At 38.4% G+C, this 24835-nt stretch overlaps 1 long non-coding RNA gene across 1 annotated transcript; it reads left to right on the forward strand.

Annotated features, from left to right (window-relative positions):
• The first annotated feature begins 207 nt into the window (after window positions 1-207).
• On the forward strand, window positions 208-22325 carry LOC133246815 (uncharacterized). Its single transcript, XR_009736190.1, has 3 exons — window positions 208-266; window positions 4450-4573; window positions 21615-22325. It is a non-coding gene; the product is annotated as an uncharacterized LOC133246815 (long non-coding RNA).
• The last annotated feature ends 2510 nt before the right edge of the window (window positions 22326-24835 follow it).

Genomic DNA, 24835 nt, shown 5'->3' on the forward strand with positions numbered 1-24835 from the left:
TTTTTGAGCCTCAGAAATGTGGAACCCATGGATGTGGAGGGTAGACTATACATACAAATATCAAACCATTATGCTATATACCTGAAGCTAATATGATGCTGTTGACTTAAAAATACATGCAACCTAAAAGTTGAGAGTTAGGTTTTATTCTATGGGAATGTTATGACTCTAGCCTGGGAGACAGTATCCCAGGTGACCCCAAGAGAGCTGACTCTGAGGAAGCAGAGGAGGAGCCAGGCTACATACAAGTTTGCAGCAAGGAGCAGGTAATCTAAATATTAAAATATTACTGTTAATTAAGAGAAAACTAAATCTCACATGTATGGGAAGAGGAAAGCATCTGGGTTTGCTGAAATCATACCTTTTATGTGCATCTAGTTATCTGGGGCCAATCCTGCTCTCTTTGTTGTTCACATATTAATTCCTTATTTACCATGACAGAAGGCAAATGTGGTGGATGGTCACCTCTCACATCCCCCAGCTCCTCAGCTCTTACTGGGGAGGAAGTAGCTGATGGCTTCCAAATAGCTGGCTTTGTTTCACCTGGGCTCAGAAATTTATGTTTGGAAAAGACTAGCTTACTGGTGGCAATGGCAACCCACTCCAGTACTCTTGCCTGGAAAATCCCATGGATGGAGGAGCCTGGTAGGCTGCAGTCCATGGGGTCGCTAAGAGTCGAACACGACTGAGTGACTTCACTTTCATGCATTGGAGGAGGAAATGGCAACCCACTCCAGTGTTCTTGCCTGGAGAATCCCAGGGATGATGGAGCCTAGTGGGCTGCCATCTATGGGGTCACACAGAGTCGGACACGACTGAAGCGACTTAGCAGCATCAGCTTACTGGTAGAGCATAGAGTGGAAAATATTTCATTTCACAAAGTCAAATATATCTATAGGTCAAATAGGTCAAATATATCCAATTTTAAAAAAATTACAAAAATGAAAAGACATACATTTTGAAAAGGAGAGAAAGAACTTATAAACTTTAGCGTAATTACCCTAGGAAAAGGGAAGAAAGAAAAGTTCTCTTATTTACAATAGGAAGAATTAAGCCTCCTACTTTTGATTTGTGTTGGTCCTCAAAGGTAGAATATTCCAGTATTAAATTTGCCTCAGACTTGCTTTGACCAGATTCCTTTTCCTCTGGATGTTTGGATTTTCACTTCCTTCCTTTGTTTCCCCACCTCCCTGCCAGCAAATTCATTTCTTCATTCATTAATACGTTCTTCCTTTAAATAACTTGCTTTTTCTTTCAATCAGGTTACAATTAGTCAGGGGAACCATTCAATCTCTTGGAGGCAAATTTGCTCATTGCTGCTTAATATGTTGATTTCAAAGTTTAGCTCTTAAAGCAAACTCATTTCCCCTCCCTCCAAATTTTTGAGAGGCACTCGGTGTAGCTCTCCATAGAAAATCTAACAACCTGAGTTTACCTGGAGGAGTATCCTTGAAGCTGTCGCTCAGCAACTATTGCTGATTGATTGAGAAGCCTCATTAAATGAAAAGCTAGCATGCTTTCATTCCAGTTCAACTGGATTCTGTTTTAAGCCGGGGACTGGCAATTACAGGAATGGCTTCCATTTCCCTTTGTTGTTAAGGAAACTGGCAGAATTAAGCAATCAATGTCATTACCAAAACAATGACTATATCTAAAATAGAGACATTCCAACTGGCTTGTGAATCGTTTATTCAGCCTCTTGAGATTTACCTGCACTTGTATAATCACTTTGTTGTGAAAATCGAGAATAGAAAAAAATCCCCAGGTTTAACTAGGACTAGCTACCTATTCGACTTCTCTTTTCCAATATGTACATCCAGCTAATTTATTACCATGTTCCTTGCTGTGGGTTCCGTTATTGCCTTTGGCACTGTGAGGCATACTTAAATTAACATGAAACCTTTGCCTCAGTTCCCTGAGGGTTTCATTCGACCAAAATTACCTTTGGAGGCAGCTCTGCTGATCTGTGTCCACTGATTTAATAAGGAACAATCACCATTCTTTAAAAGTAAGAAACTTTCGGCTGCTAAGTTAGTTGTGCTGCTTGCTTCTGAGGCATCTTCCTCCAAATAAAATCATAAACTGCTAGCTTTAAACAGCTCCTAAATTAGTAAACAAATATTCTATTTCTGCTGGATATTCTAGTAAGACAATTTTTACAAGACTACTACCAAATGCACTTATGGATTTAGAAATGAGAGCCAGTTTGCTCTTTATGTCAAAATTTCATACACTCCACCACATACTAAAGAATAAAAGCTGCAACTCCTCAATATCCTTTCTGCATTTTTTTGTAGACTTTCCCTCATTTGGTTTACTTGATTTTTATGAAGTAAAATCTGAGATTTAAATGTGACAGAGGTATTTCTCAGGGAACATAGCACTCCCTTTTTGGAGATCACAAAAGGTCATGGTCTCAAAGTGGAAATGACAGGGGAATCATAAGATCAAAGAGAACTGAGAATGGATCCATGTCTGCCAGTAACCAGATCTGTGAGTTGTGTTATTTATCTATTTGAGCCCTAATCGCATCATTTCCTCATACATAAATTTTAGCGGGTGGTCACTACATACAATACTGCCATGTGGTTTATAATAGAGTGTTACAGAGAACATACAAAATAGCTGTCACATAGTATATGTTTAATAAAGAGTTATTATTATTATCTTTCTATCCAGGGCTGTAAAGCATCCTTTTTAGAGTTCACTGAGAAAATGGCAATTATCATTTGCTTGATTCTAGTCTCCTAGACTCTAATGCATGATTACTGTACTTCATGTTAGTGCAACATGTTTTCATGAGCTCTAATCTATTCCTAACACATCATCCTTTTCTTGTAAAAGCATCCAAGTCATGTGTTAGTCAGGTCAGAGAAATAATCCCATCAAAATATGAATCTAGACTTCCATAAAAAATTTTCCTTATGTATTTGTCATTAAATAGTACAGCTCTGATTTTACTCAAACCTTAATATCAGACAATAAAATTATTCCCATGGCATATATGTGACTCATAATTGGGAAGCCTGCCATATTAAAAATATCCATTTCTTAAAAAGAAAAAGGAAAAATGAGTTTTTGTAATTAAAAATCTTGAAAGATCGAAAGGCATAGAATTTTGATAGTGATAGAGTTTTTGATACTATAGATCTTAGCTTATTCAATTCTTTCTCTCCTTGACCTTCCCCTCCATTTTTAGAACGAGAAAACTTATTTACATAGGTACTAAATAATTCTGTTGTGATATTGCTAAGACCAAAGCTAAGATTCCTCACACTTCATTATATCACGGTGGTCATTTTCTTTTTTGTATTTGTATACAGAGTTTCAAGTAGAAGAGATAATAATTGGCAAATTTTCAAAACTTAAATCTTAATTCCTGTTTTTCTGTGCTTATACAGATTTTGAAAATAGTGGGATGGCTATTTTCTGCTTTTGCCTCAAAAGATATCACCCTTCTTCTGGTAAGAGAACAGTCGTTCCTGAGGTCATCATTCCAGCCCTCTATTTGTTTCACATGATGAGATGGACTGAATCCCCTTAACAAAAGTTGAATGAGTGAAATAATGAAATAAGCTGTATTTTATTAATCAGCAGAGCATCTACACATTTTAAAAACAGCAGTACATAGATGGAGAAGGCATATTGTTTATGCTGTTCTAAAGATAATTTTGAATGTGTATATGTATTTTTGGCCTCAAGTTTCCCAAAGACTCTCAGCGGTAGTGCCAAACAAATGCTATTTTCAAGATACTGCAAAGCAGCAGAAGGCATTTTGCAGAGCATTTTGTACAAAGTAAACAATAAGGACTGGAAGGAGCACAGATGGAAACTTGGGATCCCCTAGTGTCCTCGTGTACTATGGTGTTCACTAGAATTAATGGAACATTATAGCATTTTCACCCAGGCAGGATCATCCGTTGTTCACTTCTCTAATGAATGAAGTTGATCCTCTTTGTCAGTCAGAAAGTCTTAATGAGCTGAGGTGGTGGCTGAGGACAAAGGCAATACTGATTGAATAGTGTGCAGGGAAGTCGTGTTCACCAACTAAGGTCTAGTGATTATTTGTAGAAATGAAAATGGTACTTAGAGTATTAATCAAGTTTTATTTCCCCCATTTCATCTAGTATTTTATATAGGGTTTGTGGCTGGTGATTATTTTTAGAATTTAGTTGATAAATTATAAAATATCAAAATAGCACTGTAACTGCATGGTGATGGGTACCCACTAGACTTATTCCGTTGTTCATTATGCAATATATACAAATATCAAATTATTATGTTGTATGCCTGAAACTAACATAATGTTATATGTTAATCATATCTTAATTTAAAAAACGACAAAATCATCATTGTGAGTAATCCCAAGGAGGAGAGCACGTGACCTAGGAATCAGAAATTGGAGTTGGAGGCAATAACTAATGAAATTTATGTATTATGCCTTTTTAGGAAGTGTGGGAGAAAGAATTTTCCTCCATCCTTACAAGGTTCTTTCAGCTGGTCTAATAATCAATTGGCATGACACAGATTAACTGGGAAAAAAAATTATGTCAAGACAGAAGCATAAAATGAGGTAGGTATGCCATCCTGAACCAAGGAATGGAGAAAGGGCCTGGGGTTTCAAAGAGGAAGAAGGCAATTCACAGGACAATAAAAAGATCAAATGCATAATAATTTGATGTTTGCCCTGAAATACAGATAGGTAACTCAGATAAAATTTGTCTCTGGTAATAACTCTCATTCTGGAAAAGACTCTCCAAATTCTTCTAAGTAGTTAGAGGAGAAACAAGTTTCACTTGAGCCACAGGGTCTTGATTGCCTTTAGCTCATGGCAATCATGATTGCATGTGCCAAAGTGGCACTTCAGGGGGAGGCTTTTTCTGAACCTGTTTAGGGAGGAAATGAACATATTTTAACTTGCTTTGCTTTTGTTGAAGCAGCATTCTTCTGCTGGGGTGAGAGAATGAATATTTGGATGTTTAGCACACTGAGGTTGGGCAATCAAGGGATGAGATTTAGAGGATATTCATTAGATGGAGCTGTCCAACATCTCTGAACATTCTTCTTACTTTTTGGCCATTTTCTACATTGTAAATTAAGCCTTTCCAAGAAGTAAATACATTCACATTCCCAGATTTACTTTCTTCTAGGGTACAGGCATGTGGTATACATGTCTAGATTGAAAGATATTTTTCCACAGTTTTCTGGCTTCCAGGATAATTGTCATTCCTTTTTAAGGTAATTTTTCTGTCTCTTGCTGCTTAAATTTTGAGTGTATGTATATAGGTGTCTGTTGGTGTTTTGTATTTCATAACACTTGAAGTGTGTGTTGATTTTTATTTATCCTCATTTGGATTTCTTGTGGTTCTTCAAACTGAACATTCTAATTTTTCATCAGCTTTAGTAAATGATGAACTGTTACCTTTTCCAATATGAGTTCTCCCTTTCTATTGTATCCTTCTGGAATACTATTTTATATACATTGTGTGTGTGTGTTAGTCACTCAGTCATGTCCGATGCTTTGCGACACCATGGACTGTCAGCCGCCAAGGCTCCTCTGTCCATGGGATTCTCCAGGCAAGAATACTGGAGTGAGTAGCCATGCCCTTCTCCAGGGAGACTTCCTGATCCAGGGATTGGACCTGGGTCTCCAGCATTACAGGCAGATTCTTTACCATCTGAGCCACCAGGGAAGCCCCCATTTTCTATACATTAGCACATGTCATTTTACTTTCTGCATCTTTTAATTGCTTCTATTTGTCTTCTGATTTTATCAAGTTTCTTTGGATCTGTCTTCCAGTTATCTCATTATTCCTCATTTCTCTTTAATTAACTGCTTAGTGCTTCCATTCAGGTTTGCTAAGGCAAATATGATTGGATTATAACAGACATTTTAAAAATACACAAATCAACACATCTTAAGCTATTAAGAGTAGCTTAATGTTTTTTCGGAGAAGGCAATGGCACCCCACTCCAGTACTCCTGCCTGGAAAATCCCATGGACAGAGGAGCCTGGAAGGCTGCAGTCCATAGGGTTGCTGAGGGTCGGACACGACTGAGCGACTTCACTTTCACTTTTCATTTTTATGCATTGGAGAAGGAAATGGCAACCCACTCCAGTGTTCTTGCCTGGAGAATCCCAGGGACAGGGGAGCCTGGTGGGCTGCCATCCATGGGGTCACACAGAGTCGGACACGACTGAAGCGACTTAGCAGCAGCAGCAGCAGCAGCAATGTGTTTTCACAAAGTGAACACACCCACATACTCTGTACTTTACCAGAATCTCAGGGCCTCTTTATGCTGCATCAAGCCTCTCTTCCCATTACAAGGGCAATCAATATGCTGACTAAAAAGAACTGGTTAGTTTTGTCTGGTTTTTTCTTTTTCTTTTTGACTTTTTATGAATGGAATCTTAGCATATATTCTCTTTTAACAATATAGCAATATATTTAGACTGTTGCATGAAGTTGTAATTTGATCATTGTCATTGTTCTGTAGTGTTCCTTTAAAAAATAATACCACAATTTATTTATCAATTTTATTGCAAATAGACATTTATATTTGTCCAATTTAGGGCTACTAAAACAGCACTGCTATGAATAATTCTTATATATGTTCTTCATATTAACATTCATAACATGGTGGCTACATATCAAGGAATAGAAGCTTGATAACATGTGTGTAAATTTCACATTAGTAGGTATTTCCAAACAGTTTTTCCAAGTGATAACATCACTACTGCACTGTATGACAGCTTCAATTGTTCCGCATCCTTGTCATCTTTGTCTGTTCTTTTCATGTTGACATTTAAAATTGAACATATTTTTATACATTTATTAGTCATTTCAATTTCCTCTTTTTGCAATGCCTGTTTTAGTTTATGGCTTGATTTTCTCTTGGGTTATCTGTCTTTATACAGATAACCCTAACCTAACCCTCATTTTTTTTTGAGTTCCTAAATATTTGAGTTCCTAAATATCTTAGATACAAGCCCTTGACAGTTAGACAAACTGAAAATATCATTCACCAGTAATGCTTTCATATCATATAATGGTATCTTTTGATGATGATTACAAGTTCTTAATTTTAATGCAGTCCAACAAATCCATTTTTTAATTGCTACTGCTCTTTGTGTGCAATATTAAGAAGTATTTGTCTATCCCAAAATACTAAAGATACTGTCCTCTATTTTTTTCTATTTGCTTTATTTATTTACCTTTCACATTTGCCTTTGATACATATATTTAATTTTTATATAGTTTATGAAGTAGGAAGTTAAGGGCTTTTAAAAATTTTATATAGATATCCAATTATTCAGACCAATTTATTGAAAAACTATTAATTTCCCACTGAATTGCTGTGGTGCTAATGGCTATTTGATTCCCCTGTTCCATTTATTTTCCCTTGTACAATGCCATATTTTTAATTATTGTGGCATGATAGTAAATCTTGAAATATTATACTGAAAGTTCTCCAAGTTCATTTGCTTCAAGCTTGTCTTGTCTATTCGTTTCTTTGAGTTTTTATGTGACTCTTAGAAACACCTTGCCGTTTACACCCTGACCAACACTCACACACCTTTCTACACTTTTGGATGGTATTGCCTTAAAATCATGGTTGATTTGGGGAGGACTGACATCCTAAAAATATTGTCGCCCAAACTATAAATATGGTGAATGCCATGCTTAATTAATTTTTTATTAATAAAGTTTTAAAATTTTTATCATAGAGATCTTTCACAGTTTCTGTTAGATTTAATTTTAGGTATTTGATGTTGTTGTAAATGATTTTGATTTAATATTTTACTTTCTACTGATTCATTGCCAGCACAGAAGATAAAATTGATATTTGTTTATTAACCTTGTTAATCCTGCAACTTTGCAAAACTCATTTATTAGTTCTAATAGTTTTTGTATATGTTTTATCTGGATTAACAAATATACACACATATGTCATGTGCAAATAAACAGTTTTGCTCCCTCTTTTTTGATCTTTGTATCTTTTATTTCTTTTACTTGTCTTTTTATACATGCCAGGACCTCTGGTACAGTGCTGAATAACAGTGGTGAGAGTAGGCGTTTGAATCTTATCCCTGACTTCAGATTGAAGCATTTACTTTTTCTAATAGTTTTTGCAATATTTGCAATATTTCCAATAAATTAGCAATATTAGTTATGGGGTTTTCATACTGCTGCTACTGCTAAGTCACTTCAGTCATGTCTGACTCTGTGCGACCCCATAGATGGCAGCCCACCAGGCTCCCCCGTCCCTGGGATTCTCCAGGCAAGAACACTGGAGTGGGTTGCCATTTCCTTCTCCAATGCGTGAAAGTGAAAAGTGAAAGTGAAGTCGCTCAGTCGTGTCCGACTCTTAGCGACCCCATGGACTGCAGCCTACCGGGCTCCTCCGTCCATAGGATTTTCCAGGCAAGAGTACTGGAGTGCGGTGCCATTGCCTTCTCCATGGGGTTTTCATAGACAATCATTATAAGTTTAAGAACATTCCTTTCTAGTCCCAGTATGCTAAGATTTTTTAAAAATCACGAGTAGGTGTTGAACTTTATCAAATACCTTTTTCACATCTCTTAAAATTATCATTTTTTTCTCCTTCATCCTGTTAAGGTAGAAAACACATTAATTAATTTTTGATGCATTCCTGGGATAAACCCCAGTTAGTTATGATGCATTATTCTTCTCATATAAGCCTATATTTGATTTAACAACTTTTAAAAGGATTTTTTCATCTACATTTGCAAGAGAGTGGTCTATACTTTCACTTTTTTGTAATATCTATGTTGGTATAAAGCATATGGAAAATATTTACTTTTCTGCTCTTTTAAAGAGTTTATCTAAAATTGATTAATATTATTTCTTGCCTAAATACTTGGGAATTGTCACTAGTGAAATTTTTGAAGAATGTGATTTTATTTTATTAAAGTAATTGATTCAATTTCTTCAATAGATTTAGGAGTATTTAGTTTTTAATTTTTTTATGAATAATTGTATATATTTAAGGAATACAATGGATGTTTTGATATATGCATACATTGTGAAATTATTACCATAATCAAAGCAATTAACATCATATCCATCATTAATACATCCATCATCTCACATAGTTACCATTTAATTTTTGACTTCCTGGTCTTACACTCATTTTGGTACTACTGGAATTCAATGGGAACAAAAAGTTATCAACTTGTTTTTTCATTTTTATTCAACTGAAACATGCTAAATTGCTTCTAAATTCACAAACTTGATTATATTTAGGGCTAAACAAAGCTAATTAAAAGACTTTTAGTAGGACACAGGCTGCCAAAATAGCAAATTTTCCCTGAATTTTTTCATTTATCTATTGAGCAGTTCCTATGATTTCTCTACAGAGTTATTCATTCATTTTGAAAGTATTTTTAGACTGTGTATTTGGCATCAACATAAAATCAAGAAGCAAAATAAAATGTACTTTTACCATAGTTACTTGTTATTAAGTCATCTTGTTTCTGTTTTAAACCGACTCTTTTATACTCTGCCTTGCCTTACTAGGGCCAGGGCTCTGCAAATCACTTCTCTGTTTTGACGACTGTCTCCTTGTCTTTGGAGACTGGAGCAGAAAATGGGGGCATGTTCTTTCCTGTCTTGCTTCTTGTGACTGTCAACATCACCTGAGCAATGATTTTTCACCTTGGCAGTAGGTACAGCAGCAGTTGGTTCTAGTTTCTACATCTCCCCAGATTAAGCAATCTGCTTCATTTTGCCTTCTCCAGGAGACCAGCACCAGCTGGCTGGCATCCTATCCTTGCATATCTGAATCTCAGCTCCTTGACATCTATCCTCTAGGATTGTGACTTACAAGCCCCAGCCAGTCTGTCCTCAAACTACTAGTTTTTCTAGGATTCCCACTCTCTTCTTTCTGTCATCTCAGCTCTAGGGGTGGTAGCTTCCTCTGTCATACTCCTGCTGCTGCTGTCGCTTCAGTCATGTCTGACTCTGTGGGACCCCATAGATGGCAGCCCACCAGGCTCCCCCATCCCTGGGATTCTCCAGGCAAGAACACTGGAGTGGGTTGCCATTTCCTTCTCCAATGCGTGAAAGTGAAAAGTGAAAGTGAAGTCGCTCAGTCGTGTCCGACTCTTAGCGACCCCATGGACTGCAGCCTACCAGGCTCCTCCGTCCATGGGATTTTCCAGGCAAGAGTACTGGAGTGGGGTGCCATTGCCTTCTCCGTACCATACTCCAGTGTTCCTTTACTCATCTTTCAGCTCTCCACTATCTCTTAAGTCAATTCCTTCTGTTACATTCACTTGTTAAAATAGTTGGTATGATTCCTATTTTCTTAATTGATAGACCATTTCTTAACTTATGTTTTTTCTTTGCAAGTAACAAAAACTCACTTAAACTAGGTGAAGAACAAAATAGACTATAGTGGAATATAGTTTTTTTCCTGGAATCCTGGAACAGGAAGTACAATCAGGCCTGATCAGCTTTAGAAAACAGTCTGAAACTAAGATTAGTCGTTTTTTTTTTCTTTCTGGTACATCTCCCATCTTCTCTACTCTTTTTTCATCTTCTTTCTCTCTTAGTAAATTTATTTTCTCTACCTTTTTATATAACACACCTGCTTTGGGGTCAATATGAATTCCAGTTTCCAGAAGAGGAGGAAACCTTGAGTGGCTTTGTTTGCACAATATCCACATTTGGTAACAGCAGCATTAGCCATTATAAATACAGGAGTTGGGCTCTACCACCTGGGTGAACAAAAATAGTTGTCAGAGATGAGGACAATACACTGAGTGTGTGGCTTAAAGAGTTTCTAATATATTTTCTAATTTTCTTTCATTAAAAAGGATCACAACTTGAGATCTTTTGGGAGGGGCATGATATATTTAAGGTATATTCCATTTGTATATAATAATTATTAGATTACTTAAAAAAACTTGAAGTACATGTTCACTGAACAAAATTATAAATATAGATGAACCAAAGTTAAAAAAAAAAAAGATGTTACACAAATTCCCACCACACAGGTATGTATTCCCCAAATTACATCTATTTATATTTATATGCATAGATATTTATATTCTTTTAAAAATGATTTTTTTCACATTAGCAATAATTTAAAATAATTTTACATGCCAACAAATACGTTTCATCAGCAAATATGTAAACATCATTTTAAAAGGCTGAAAGTGAAAGTGCTAGTAGCCCACCAGGCTCCTCTGTCCATGGAATTCTCCAGGCAGGAATACTGAAGTGAGTTGCCATTTCTGTCTACAGGGGATCTTCCCAACCAGGGATCGGACCAGGTCTCATGCATTGCAGGCAGATTCTTTACCATCTGAGCCTTTAAAAGGCTATCCAATAATTTATGACATAGTTACTCACCCAGATTATTTACAGAGTTTAACACGGCTACATTTTTGCAGATATATTATTTCCTCAGAATAGCTTTATTGGGAGAGGTATTTCTGACTTAATAAACATGTATGTCAAGTTATTTGGTATGTATTTTTAAATTGCCAGTAAGTTTGTGTACATATTTATCATCCAGTTGCCAAGAAGGCTATATCAGTTAACATTCCCTCCATCGATGTAAGGCATACCTGTTTTTTTCTCAGTGCAATTGTTGTTTCAACTTTTAAAATATGACAAATTGAGGTAGAAACTTCACATTGCTGTCTTAAAGTACATTTTATTTTTAAAAACTTAGTGGAAATTTTTAACATTTGTTGGTCCTGTGTGTGTGCATTGCTTCCTTTCTATAGAGTTGTTCTTTACTTGAGTAATTTGTAACAGTTGAAAAGAGTTTATTAAATTTCCATTTTAGGTTTTAGTGTTTGATTCTTGGACCTACCAATCTAAGTTCATATTACATTTATTTTGTAAGTACCATTGAAGTTTCAGTTAATTTTCCTGCCTCCTCCTCTCAACCTTATATTTTATTTTTTTTTAAAGTCTATAACTGAAACCCTTTACAGGGTTTCCCTGGTGGCTCAGATGGTGAAGTGTCTGCCTGCAATGTGGGAGACCCAGGTTCCATCCTTGGGTTGGGAAGATCCCCTGGAGAAGGAAATGGCAACCCACTCCAGTACTCTTGCCTGGAAAATTCCATGGACAGAGGAGACTGGTAGGCTACAGTCCAAGGGGTCACAAAGAGTTGGACACAACTGAGTGACTTCACTTTATGACTGAAATAAATGTTCATTAGCCTATCCGGAATTGCCTATAAATCTGCTTTAATTTGGTTGAAAGCTAAAACACAGTTTTCTTAATAAATATCACTAAAAATAATAAATTCATGAAAAGATGAATTGAATATGTTATAAAACTTACCTACTTAAGATTCCATGAACTATGCATATTTACTAAATTGATTACAAGGTGAGGTAGTGACTGAGTGATAACAACTTAAAACATCATTTATTCTAAGCATCATATTTGAACTTTAATAAGAGAATAATGGATATGAAATGTTTTAATTTTAAAAGAGTATAAAGTTCATGCAATGAAGGAATAAATGGGGCACTTGTATATTCTCTATAGTTCAAATATCATCAGCAGTTATTCACCAACCTTACCTGCAGGTGACAATTCAGTAAGGAACTGCCTAAGCCATAAACATAGAAGATGAAAACAAACATAAATAAAAGCAAAGTAAAATTCTGTAGAACATAAAATAACAGATTAAACTTACAGTTAAAGAATTCAACATGCAAGGGAAACACTTAAGCTCTTGCTATTACTGGAAGATTATTGTACAGTTGTAATTCACATGGTTTTTAGTCATTAGATTCTAATATTTAGATTCATATCACATGATCTCTAGTAATTTGCAGCTCTTTTACCATTTCCCAAGTACATATGGGAGAGATGACATGAATGATAAAATTTTTTTTAACTTTATGGACTTCTTAGGGGAAAATCACCCTGAAGCATTCTAGTTGTCTTTTGTTACATATCTTTCAAATTTTTGTTATGGTAAACAACAGAAGAATTGTGTATATTAATGTTTAATATGTAAAACATATCCTGATGCTACTTGAAAAGAAGTATAGAATATATAGTGCTTCTATATCACTATAGAAGCACTGGGTCTATAGTGCTGTCAAAGGCTCTGATTTATTTCTTACAGGGATTTGACTAATTGTGAAACAACCTCAGAACTCAATGAGAATGAAGTCAGGGAAGGCCTGAGGCCAGTATTGATTCCATGGAGAATGGTGACTTGATGATATAACACAGGGAACGAAACATATTGCTCCATTAGGGAGGAACCTGCATGAGTCAAGTATATGTTTGAGGATGATGTCAGCAGTGTGGCTGGCTAAGACTCTGGTTACATCCCTCGCCCTCAACAACCACAACTTGGTATCGATCCACAGATCAAAGTGCCTTTGTCTGTGCACTCCAGCCGTGGCCTGTGAACTGGCTCCTGCCCCTCTTTACTGCAGTTTGGGAGTTCCTGGAGAACAGTGTCTTGGACCAGTCATGGATGGATGAGAGAGTTTTTGTTTTCTAGGTTTCTAGTGGAGAAGTTCAGCACACCACTGGAGAAAAACAATGTAAGTCTGGAAGCATTATAGAGGATAGGAGGAAATTTACCTGGGTCACTCCCTAGACCCCATGTCAAACCCTGCCAAAATTGGCACAGGTTAGGACCAAGTGGGAACTTCCTGATCCATGATTTCTCCAATGGGGGAATGTAGATGCATGAGTGAGGCACAAGCTTCATAGAGCACTGAGTCAGAAGCTGCAGGACAGGAGGGAGAAAATGAGGGAGGGAGAAGAAGAGAGAGGACTCTCAGAGGGCAGTAAGGAGACTTGGGTCCTACTGACTCCACCAAGAACCTCACACACAAGGCCCCGGAATACCTCACCCACACATCCCCCAACTGGCCCTTGAGCACCCTCAGGGCTCATTAAAGACAATGTGGTTTCCGTTGTATTTACTATATGTCTGCACTGTTTGAAAAAAACAGCATATATGTGGAATGTACACCACTGTGTGATGTTCACCAGTTGCCATTATTTTCAATAAACAGCTCAGAAATCATAAGTTAGTTAGTTCCTAAATTTCTGACTTGACCACTATGGATTCATTGAGCACTAATGTTTAGTGAATACTTAAAATGGGTAAAAGATTTGCTGGGTTTGTGAGAATCTAAATATGTCTAAGGAGATCAGTCCTGGGTGTTTTTTGGAAGGAATGATGCTAAAGCTGAAACTCCAATACTTTGGCCACCTCATGCGAAGAGTTGACTCATTGGAAAAGACTCTGATGCTGGGCTGGATTGGGGGCAGGAGGAGAAGGGGACGACAGAGGATGAGATGGCTGGATGGCATCACTGACTCGATGGACATGAGTCTGAGTGAGCTCCAGGAGCTGGTGATGGACAGGGAGGCCTGGCGTGCTGCGATTCATGGGGTCGCAAAGAGTTGGACACGACTGAGCGACTGAACTGAACTGAACTGTACTGAAAACCAAGATTAGACTAAAGTAAAATCATGGATTATAAAACCCAGGGTTCAAAACTAATATTCTGATAGCCTAATACAGAAGCAGACTGTAGAAGACTCTGATTTAGTAGATCAGACCTTTTCTCAATCTTTCATTTTACCTCAATATATAGTAAGAAACACAGATGTAAGAACACCTTTCTTATGCATCTCTTGTACATCAGTGAGTCTCTATGCTTTACTGGCCTAAAGATGGATTAAAAGAGTTTCCCTAAACCACTTTGATTTGGAGTAACCTCATTGATTGTTTCCTTCCTGACATTACTTTGTGAAATTAGATTGGGACACATTTTCCCCTGAAGAGCTCTACATCCACAAATGTTTCCGATTGCATGAAACTATTCAGAGTGTGAAGGGTCATCATGCAGAGAAAAGTGTCTGGCTAATCCCTATTGCCATAAATGACAGAATAAGAGAATATGAGTTTAAATTGAAAGAGAAGAAGGGATTTGGCTTGCCTATGGGGAAGGTTTTATTATTTAAAACCCCTGTCTTAGAGTAGCAGGAGTCTCCTGTTAATAATAAGAGCCAAGAGCTACTTGAAACTTACTATGTGTCAGGCTCTGGCTTAAACTCTTCACCAATGTTGGCTCATTGACTATTTGCAGCTGTCCTGTGAAACAGATACTGTTATTATCACTGCTTTAGAGATAGGGAAGAGTTAGGATTATAAACCTGGGAGGGCAGGGGGAAGAGAGAAAAAAATATCTATGCTCTCAACCACTCTGTTATTGGGCTCCTGTGCTGTCTTAGTTCTTAATCAACTCTAGTTTCTTTCATGCTCAGCCTTTCTGATCTTTTCTCCAGTGCCCATCTTCCCATCTTGCTGACAAACATCGCTTCTCCAAATCCTATATGCTGAATCACCTAGTTTTAATGAAACTTTCTATAATATTTTAGGAGTATTACCCATTTAATCTTCTAGGTCCAGTTACATGTAGAGGAGAGATCACCTCTACTGCTTCCTAACAAACGATTCATAAGTTTTATATGACTATCTAGCAGCAAAATTTCCCACTGATGTTTTATAAACACTTACCCTTTAAACAGAAGTAATCGATTAAAAAGTATTGCAAGAAAAGCTTGGTAATGAAAATATCTAACCATCCACATAAGAAGACAAATCATTATGTTTAAGTTCTTTATAAAAGAAATGGTCTATTCTTGTTAGGCAAAGTTTTTTTTCTTTTTTTTCCTAACACTTGACACAACCTAATACTGAAGGCTTAGACAAGTTTAGTTAAATGAACTTAATTTCTCATTAGTTAGTTAAGGATCATGGTGTGTTACCTCCCAGTATGAACCCTCATTTCCAGCTATCATTTAGTTGTGCTTTGCGTTATTTTCCATGCTACCATCTGTCACTGGGCTACGATCTCATCAAGTTTCCAAGTCCAGCTGGATGGAGTCTTCTAATGGCCCCCATTCTAACAGCGTCTAACAGTTTAGAAGTGCTGGTGATGGTGAATTATGGCCACTTTGCACAGAATCATTTCTGATATATAATTTTTTTCTAATCTTGATGTGATAGGTAACATCTAACACCCCCCCCCTTTATTTCTCTCTTCTCTTTCTATGGGTATCTAAAGTGTTTCTGCGGAGAAGGCAATGGCACCCCACTCCAGTACTCTTGCCTGGAAAATCCCATGGATGGAGGAGCCTGGTGGGCTACAGTCCATGGGGTCGCAGAGTCGGACACGACTGAGCGACTTCACTTTCACTTTTCACTTAAATGCACTGGAGAAGGAAATGGAAACCCACTCCAGTGTTCTTGCCTGGAGAATCCTAGGGATGGGGGAGCCTGGTGGGCTGCCGTCTCTGGGGTCACACAGAGTCGGACACGACTGAAGCGACTTAGCAGCAGCAGCAGCAGCAGCAAAGTGTTTCTGATTCCTATTCTGAAGTGTTTAAAGAATCTTAGGGCAAGATTATATGACAAAATTAAATTCTGAATAACTTCAACTGAATTCTGGACAAAGCAAAGCACACCAAGAAAACATCAAATCCTGAGTCTTCTCTATTAGGAATTCCTCAAAGTATGGCCCTCTACTATCTTCATCAGCTTTATCAAAGCACTGGAGGTGCTTTTTAAAAATGGACACCCTTGTTTCCCTCTAGATCTATTCAATAAAAGCATGCAGGCACTGCGGATCGACATCCACGTTTTAAATAAACATTACAGGTTAATCTTACATATTCATGTTTGAGAACTGATGTTTTGTTATTTAGACAGCACCTACCTCCAGAAGCAATAAAGCCAGAGAGGAATGGTGGGTACGTGTAGCTTTCAGACCCTTTCTAAGGAAATGAGCTTCTGTTTAAGAGACCATGGTTTATGCCAGGTGCATAAAATTAAATAGATACAGCACCGAGGGATTCAGCCACAGATAGATGCCCTGCATAAAGTAAATTTATATGGTTTGGACATACGGTATGCCATCTGCTACTGAGATAGCTTGGTACAAAATTCAGCCCAATTGGGGTGTTCCATATTGGATAACCTCATTAATGGGAGGCTGCCTCGATAAAAGGTGGGTTTCTAGGCCTCAGTCTGAAATATCCTGAGTGAAAATCGGCCTTTGTTCTGGTTCTTCATGGACCTCAATGTCACAATGCACTTCTGAATAAATATAGCTGCTGTGTTGGGTTTCCATGCTTTTTTACGTTCTAGGGTATCTTTATAATAACCTAATATCTAATTTGTCTTTTCCTTGCAACCTCAGAGAGCTTAGCAAAGAATTCATATAAAAAATCATTTAATAGTTGCCATTCAGTACCAACAAAAGGAGAGAGATCATCAATAACAGAAACAAGGCAATATTCATTTTATTAGAAATATTCTACTTTCTAATAACTTGTTACATTTATGTCTGCTGTCTCCTAATAGTAAAAAAGGAAAACTATGAAACCAGAAACCTAATTTGTGTGAAAACAAAATCTTGATAATAAACACCTGGACATCTTTTACTGAGCATGCTTACTGGGCATTTATTTGAAATTTTGATTTTTTTCCAGGAGATGTGTATAGGTCTGGGGCTCAGATGCCAGTTAATTGAAAGCTACTCAATGAAAGCAGCATTAGTGTAGAAGTTTGAAGAGGACTCCTCCTTGCCTCCTCTCTCTTAGAATTCTTAAGATGAGGAAAATAAGTGAAAATAATAAACAAACTTAAGCTATGTCAAGGCTATACTGAGTTTTTAGATTGAAAGTAGGAATAACAAAGTAGAAGAAAAATGTTCAAGAAAGAAAAGCTTCCCTTCAGTTGGAAGTCTCTATAACTTTACTTAACCTCATAATGTCAACTAGCAAAAGAAAGGAGCACTTCTTAAATCTTTCCATTTCTTCCAAACCCAAGATTGCATGGTATCAATGATATTTCAATTTGGGATTTATATGTGTAGGCTTTTAAGACTTTGTTAATGTGAATGTAGCCTGCTATTGAACTGGAAAATTGCTATAGTCTGGAAAATTATGTTTCATAATTGAGATTACTGAGTACACAGCATAATTTAGTACCCAAATCATGATATTTATTGTAAAATATTCAATAATCCAAAATGCATGACTGTGATCTAGTGCAATACTGCCTACTCAAGAATACAGTTAAAACAAAAGTTTATAAGAATGACAAGGCCAATCAAGGTGAAGGAATATATAATTTTCTACCATGTTCAGCTTTCTTTCTACTCCTGAGGTGCCCTTCTGGGCAAACATCATTGATTGTGTCTCCTAATCTTTTTTCACTCTCCCACATCTCCCAATACCATAATGATAAGCCAGCTGTTCTCCAGGGACATACCTATTATTCACGCACCCACCTGCCCTCAACTTTGTCCCTATGCTTGTGCTTCCTGCTTTCTCTTTTGTTGTTGTATCTGTCCTCCATCACTTCCTGTCCTGTTATATGCAAATACGTGGAGGTATGGCTTCTGTCCTTATGTACCCAAATTGTATGCTTTTAGTGGGTTGGCCAAATAGTTCAGTTGGGTTTTTCCATAATGTCGTACAGAAAAGCCTGAATGAACTTTCTGGCCAATCCAATACTTTCTCTGTCCGTTTTATCTTGATCAAACAAAATATTCCTACAGTCACTTCCTACTTTTTTCAAATTTTGTGGTTCTTTATTGGGATTTCCACTGTTTCCATTTTACAGAAAACATTTCAATTAAAAAGTGACCAGACATACCTAAATCAGTGTATATTCTTATCCTCCTTTCTCCATATTTGACAATACTGTAAACTGCCTGGTTTGACACAATAACTTTTTTCTTATTTCTCCATTTATCTCTTTAAGTTTCTTCTTTCTCCATTTATCTCTTTAAGTTTCTTCTTTGTTGGCTCCTGTTGCATAATCCCCTTTAATTTGATTATGATCCTTTCTGGAGGACTATTTCCTTGGGATCCTAAGTACCTCTAAGAGCTCCTTATGTTTCAAATATATATCTATCTTATATTCATAGGCACCTCTCAAACTGCATTACATCTCTCTGACTTCTCTATTTCTGAAATTTCTTTTACAATCCTCTAAGAAAATTTTAGTTTTCAAGTTTAAATTCACTTGAAGAAGCAGCGCTTTCGCCCTCCTTGTCCATGGTTCCCCTGCTGCCTGTTTGTTTCTGAAATCTAAAAATTTGGGCTTTTTTTCAGCTTTGTGCCCCAGTCACAACACTTTTCTGATAAATTTAACTTAATCCAACAATTCCTTTGTGTTCTGTTCCCAAATCCCCTGTCTAGGCCCTAGTTATTTCATTCTTGGACTCATTCCATAAAACCTTATTGACATTTGCTGGGAATGATTCTGGGCATTACAGAGCCAAAGGAATGAACATGTCACAGTCTCTGCTCCCAGAGTTCTCAACATAATGGGGAATGGTAGTAGAACTTTAAAATTTTCTTTGTGAGAAAGATTCCATTTCAAAATGCCAGCAACATATTGACTTAATTGGAGGTAGTAAGCTGACTTGGAGCAGCATTTACTTGCTCTAAAAGAATAATTTCAACAGTCTGCCTTGTTTGCATTGATTTAACACAAGGCACTACACATTGCTCTGGGAATACGTGGTAAAGCAGCTTAAAGTAGTCACTCTTTTCTATTACTGTGAGTTCAGAGAAGAGAACATTAAAGAGGAGGCTGGAAAATTTGGTTAGGAGGCCATGTGTCCCCTGGGAGCAAGGAGATCAAGATATCAACCCTGCATTTGGGGTGTTCAACATTCTTAGAACTTCTCTGATTGATTGGTATAATTCCAATTAAGGCTTTCTGGCAGGAAAGGACATAGATTAGCCATTTCAGTTTGCCTGGGACCGAGAGGTTCTCAGGACACAGGATGGTTAGTGCCAAAACTGAGAAAGTCCAGGGCAAACTAGAATGAAGGGATCATAGAGTGCTCTTCAAAGGGAAGGGTAGGTCTGGACTGTTCATCCAAGTTCACTGCTAGGGCCAACAAACGCAAGTCTTTTCAAGGGTCCAGGCAGGTAAAGTAAATATGTACATCTGCTGCTTATAAGATTCAAGAAAAGGTGTAATTTGTAGAGAGGGTGAAGGTGTTAATTGCTCAGTCATGTCTGACTCTGAGACCCCATGTATGGTAACCCTCCATGTAGCCCTCCTCTGTCCATGGAATTCTCTAGGCAAGAGTACTGGAGTGGGTTGCCATGCTCTCCTCCAGAGGATTTTCCTGACTCAGGGATCAAACTCAAGTTTCCTGCATTGCAGGCAGATTCTTTACTATCTGAGTCACCAGTGAAGCCCAACTGGAGGTTGCTTGTAGAGAGCACATACCCGCTATGTTAGCTTGCTAGAACTGCCTTAACCGAGTGCCACAGACTGGGTGGCATAAATAGGCTACCTTTACTGTCTCAACATTCTGGAGGCTAGAAGTTCAGAATCAAGGTGTCAGGTGGGTTGATTCCTACTGAGCGCTGTGAGGGAAGAATCTATTCTAGGCCTCTCTCCCTGGGATGGTTGAATGACATCACCAGCTTGATGGACATGAGTTTGAGCAAGCTCCAGAAGTTGGTGATGGACAGGGAAGCCTGGTGTGCCGCAGTCCATGGGGTTGCAGAGTCAGACACGACTGAGCAACTGAACTGATCTGAACCCTGACTTGTAAGTGGCCATCTTCTCCCTGTTTCTTCACTTTGTTATTGAATGCAAGTGAGTCCAAATGATATTAAAATGTTGGAGTCTGGAGTAAAGAAAGGTTTCATGATGTTCCTGTAAACTTCCACCAAAACCAATGCTATTGTTATTCTCTGGTCTAATAAGAAAGGGCACGATCCCAAGGCTTGAATTTTACCCTCCAAGGCCCAGGTCCTGGCTGAGAGGAGGGGATTTACTCATGCCCAGGAGTATTTGTCCAGCACCCAGTCTGAGTCTTTCTGCCAGTGCCAAGGCCCAGCTAAAGAGGCAGATTTCAGGGCCTTCAGGGCTAGGCCTCCAGACCCTGCCCAGCCATCACCACTGAGAGAACCAGGCCCCCAGGACCCAGCCAAGCTTCTTAGGCTGCCCAAAGTGGGCTGGGTACCTCTGATCACAACCCATGGAGACCAATCCCACCTTTAAGGCACAGAGGTGGGGATGGGAGAGAAGTTTACCACTGATTCAAGGCCTGAGCACGGCCAGCCATGGCCGGGGCTCTGGAGTTCTGTGGGACACAGCCTTCAGCCTGCCCCCAAACCCTCCAGCTCACCTGCCAACTGAAGACTAGAGGGCTCAAAGGGCCCCTGGGAGAAGGCAGCAATCCTTCTCTCACCACGCTCTCCTCCTCGAGGACCATTGCTGGCCCACTATTGGCTAATGGTCTCAAGGTCTTGCAGTCTCCTGGTCTTGCAGTCTCCCAGTCTTGTACTATCTTGAGATAATGATCTCAGGATAACAGCCAAGGGCTAAAAGCTGCAGGCCTGACCTTCCCCTTTGCAATAAGGGAAACCAGTCATATTGCCTGGGGGCCCAAACTAATGACCTTAATTTAGGTCTTGATTAATTCTTGATTAACTTGATTACTTCTCTAAAGACTGTATCTCCAAAACAAATATTATATGTTAATGAATATGTATGGAATCTAGAAAGATGGTACTGATGAAACTATTTATTTGCAGGGCAGTGATGGAGATGCAGACATATGAACATGGGGAGGAGGGGAAGGAGAGGGTGCAACAAACGGAGAGAGAAGCATGGAAACATATACACTGCCTAAAGGAAATCAGTCCTGAATATTCATTGGAAGGACTGGTGCTGAAGCTGAAACTCCAATACTTTAGCCACTGATGCGAAGAACCGACTCATTGGAAAAGACCTTGATGCTGGGAATGACTAAAAGTGGGAGAAGGGGATGACAGAGGACGAGATAGTTGGATGGCATCACCGACTCAATGGACATGAGTTTGAGCAAGCTCTGGGAGTTGGTGATGGACAGGGAAGCCTGGCGTGCTGCAGTCCATGGGGTTGCAAAGAGTTGGACACGACTGAGCAACTGAACTGAACTGAACCATATGTAAAATAGATAGCCAGTGGAAATTTGCTGTGTGACTCCAGAGCTCAAACCAGTACTGTGTGACAACCTAAAGGTGTGGGGTGGGATGGGGTGAGAAGTGCGAGGGAGATTCAAGAGGGACGGGACATATGTATACCCATGGCTAATTCATGTTGGTGTATGACAGAAACCAACACAGTATTGCAAAGTAATTATCCTTCAATTAAAAATAAAAAGATCATATCTCCAAATGAGGTCACATTCTGAGGTACCAATGATTAGGACTTCATCCTATGGATTTGGGGGTACAGAATTCAATACCTGCCATTCATAATAAACAGCAGTTAAGTGTGATGGCAAATCAAAACCATTCTGCATCTTGTGTGACTAACAGTTTCTTGCCACTGTCCTAGACCAGTTGAGGACTGAGATTCCAGCACAGTTGTGGCTGCAGTTAGAAGGACTTCTGGACTAAGCCACCTTCGAGTAGTAGCATTCTTCAAAAAACAATGACTCAGTCGGTAAGTACAATCTTCAGTTGTAATTCTTTAGTTATTAGCTTGTGAGCTCGAGCTTTCCTTAAGAATAATAATGCTGCTGTGAGAACTGGATGAGATATGCTTCACCATACTGGTGGGTAAGGACGTGTTAACAGTGCAAGATGAGTTATTTTCAATAACAATAGTGTACACGTGTTAACAGAAGCAATGACAGAAGAAAAAACTATGTACAAAGGAAATAAGGAAACAATTAACTCCTCTAGCACTTTCTCTGGCATTTGGACTCAAGAATGGTCCCTGTATATTTTTTTTCCCCCTATATCTGTGTAACAGATCACCACAAACGTAGAGATTTAAGCCATACTCATTTATTAGCCACAGTTCTGTAAGTCAGAAGTCTGACTGCAGCAGGGCTGGATTCTCTGCTCAGGGTCTCAGAGACTGGAATCCAGGTGTTGACCAGGCTGGGCTCTCATCTGGACGCTCTGGGGAAGAATCTGCTTCTGACCTCATTAGAGCTGTTGGCAGAATTCAGTGCCTTTCAGCTATAGGACTGATTTCCTGTTTCCTTGCCAGTAATTGACCAGAGGGCCTCGTTCAACTTTTAATTCACTCTCTTTCTCACATGGCCCCTCTGTCTCCGTACCAGTAATGGCATGTCAGGTCTTTCTCATGCTTTCCACTTTGCTTTCCTCTTCTGCTTTTAAAGGACTGATGTTAGACTTAGCTGGATAATCCAGAACACTGTATCTTAAGGTCAATCAACTAATTAATAACCTAAGGTCAACTAATTAGTAACCTTAATTTCATTGCAAAGCCCTTTTGACACACAACATGATGTATTTATAAGCATAATATTTTATCATATTTGCAGTCCCTGGTGTTAGGAAAAGAAATCTTTGGGGAATATTTTTAGAATTCTTTCTACTAGAGCCCCTTTGGGATAAACAAGTCTCTGGGGTTCTTGGATAATTCAGGGAATGCAGGTCCAAAGAGAGATATGAGAGACCTGACCCTCTGGGAATGTGGTTGCTCAAGTGATTGTCTTCAATATTAAAAAGAGATCACTTACTTAATTCATTAATTCAAAAGTATTTATTGATTACCTATTAGGGGCCAGGCCTCTTCTAGGTACCAGAGACTGAGTCAGGGGGATAATGTCAGGCAAACAGATACCTATTAGAATAAGACATAGTTGGGTGCTATCAGGATTTTGGGTTTTACTCTAGCTATTAAGACACTATTAAAATAGTTTAATAGTGCATTAAACTATTGGAGAGTTTAATGCACTGAATGTTACAATCAGACTTAAAATTTAAAAGACACAAGCTGGATTTCGCCTTCCAGGAAGATGAAGCTTATGTGCTTTTTTCCCTCTATTCCTCCTATTAAGTACAAATGAAAAATCCTAAACTTTATGTATAAAATAAATATAAGAAGTCCCTCAAAGGTGGAAATAAGGCTGTCTAGGGACCTTGGTACTTAAGGAATAACATAGTGGTGAATTCTCTAGGTTTTATATTTTTATTATGGATCCCAAACTTAAAGAATCAGCGACCTGGAAATGCTAACAGGCACAGATAATGATAACTCCAACAAAATCTGTTTCAGCTCGTCAAAGTACCAGGAAAGAGGTATGCCAGCAAGACAGAAAACTTGTGGATAATAACTGTTCTACTCAAATTAAACATCATAGGAAAAAGCTATGGTTTCGTCCTCCTTCCTCTTACAACAGCAAAAGCCTAGAACTCTGCTATTGTCATGCTGTAAGGAGGCGTTCTAGTTCCCTGGCTGGGGTAGTATCAGAGAAGGCTAAGCAGAGAGTGAGGACTTTCATTTCCAGGAGTAATGAGAATAAGACATCCCACCCCAAGATGTCAGTGGAGACTTCATGGGTGAAATAGATTTCACAACACCCAGCAATAAAGAGGCACTCATTCCTTTCCCTGCTGGGATACTCAGAGGAGGCCTAGTGGACAGTAATGACTTCACCCCTGTTTGTTGGTATTGAGGTTGCCCCTTCCATGGTATCAGTGGAAGCCATGTGGGAGGCTCCTACTCTCCCAGGCAGAGATGTGGACCATAAGAACATCCTATACAATAGCACATTGATCTGTTATATTGATGACATCATGCTCATTGGACAGAATGAGCAAGAGGCTAGCTTGCTGGAAGCATTAATAAGGCACATACTCTCCAGAGTGTAGGAAATAAATCCAATGAAGATTAAGAAACTTGATATATCATAAAGTTTTTAGGGGTCCAGTTGCTTCCTGTTGGCACAGGAGTTGAATAATATGGAGGCACAGGTCTAGAAATCAAGGGATAAAAGCAGAATTGGCTACAC

Source organism: Bos javanicus, chromosome 4 (assembly GCF_032452875.1).
Source record: "Bos javanicus breed banteng chromosome 4, ARS-OSU_banteng_1.0, whole genome shotgun sequence".
NCBI lineage: Eukaryota > Metazoa > Chordata > Mammalia > Artiodactyla > Bovidae > Bos > Bos javanicus.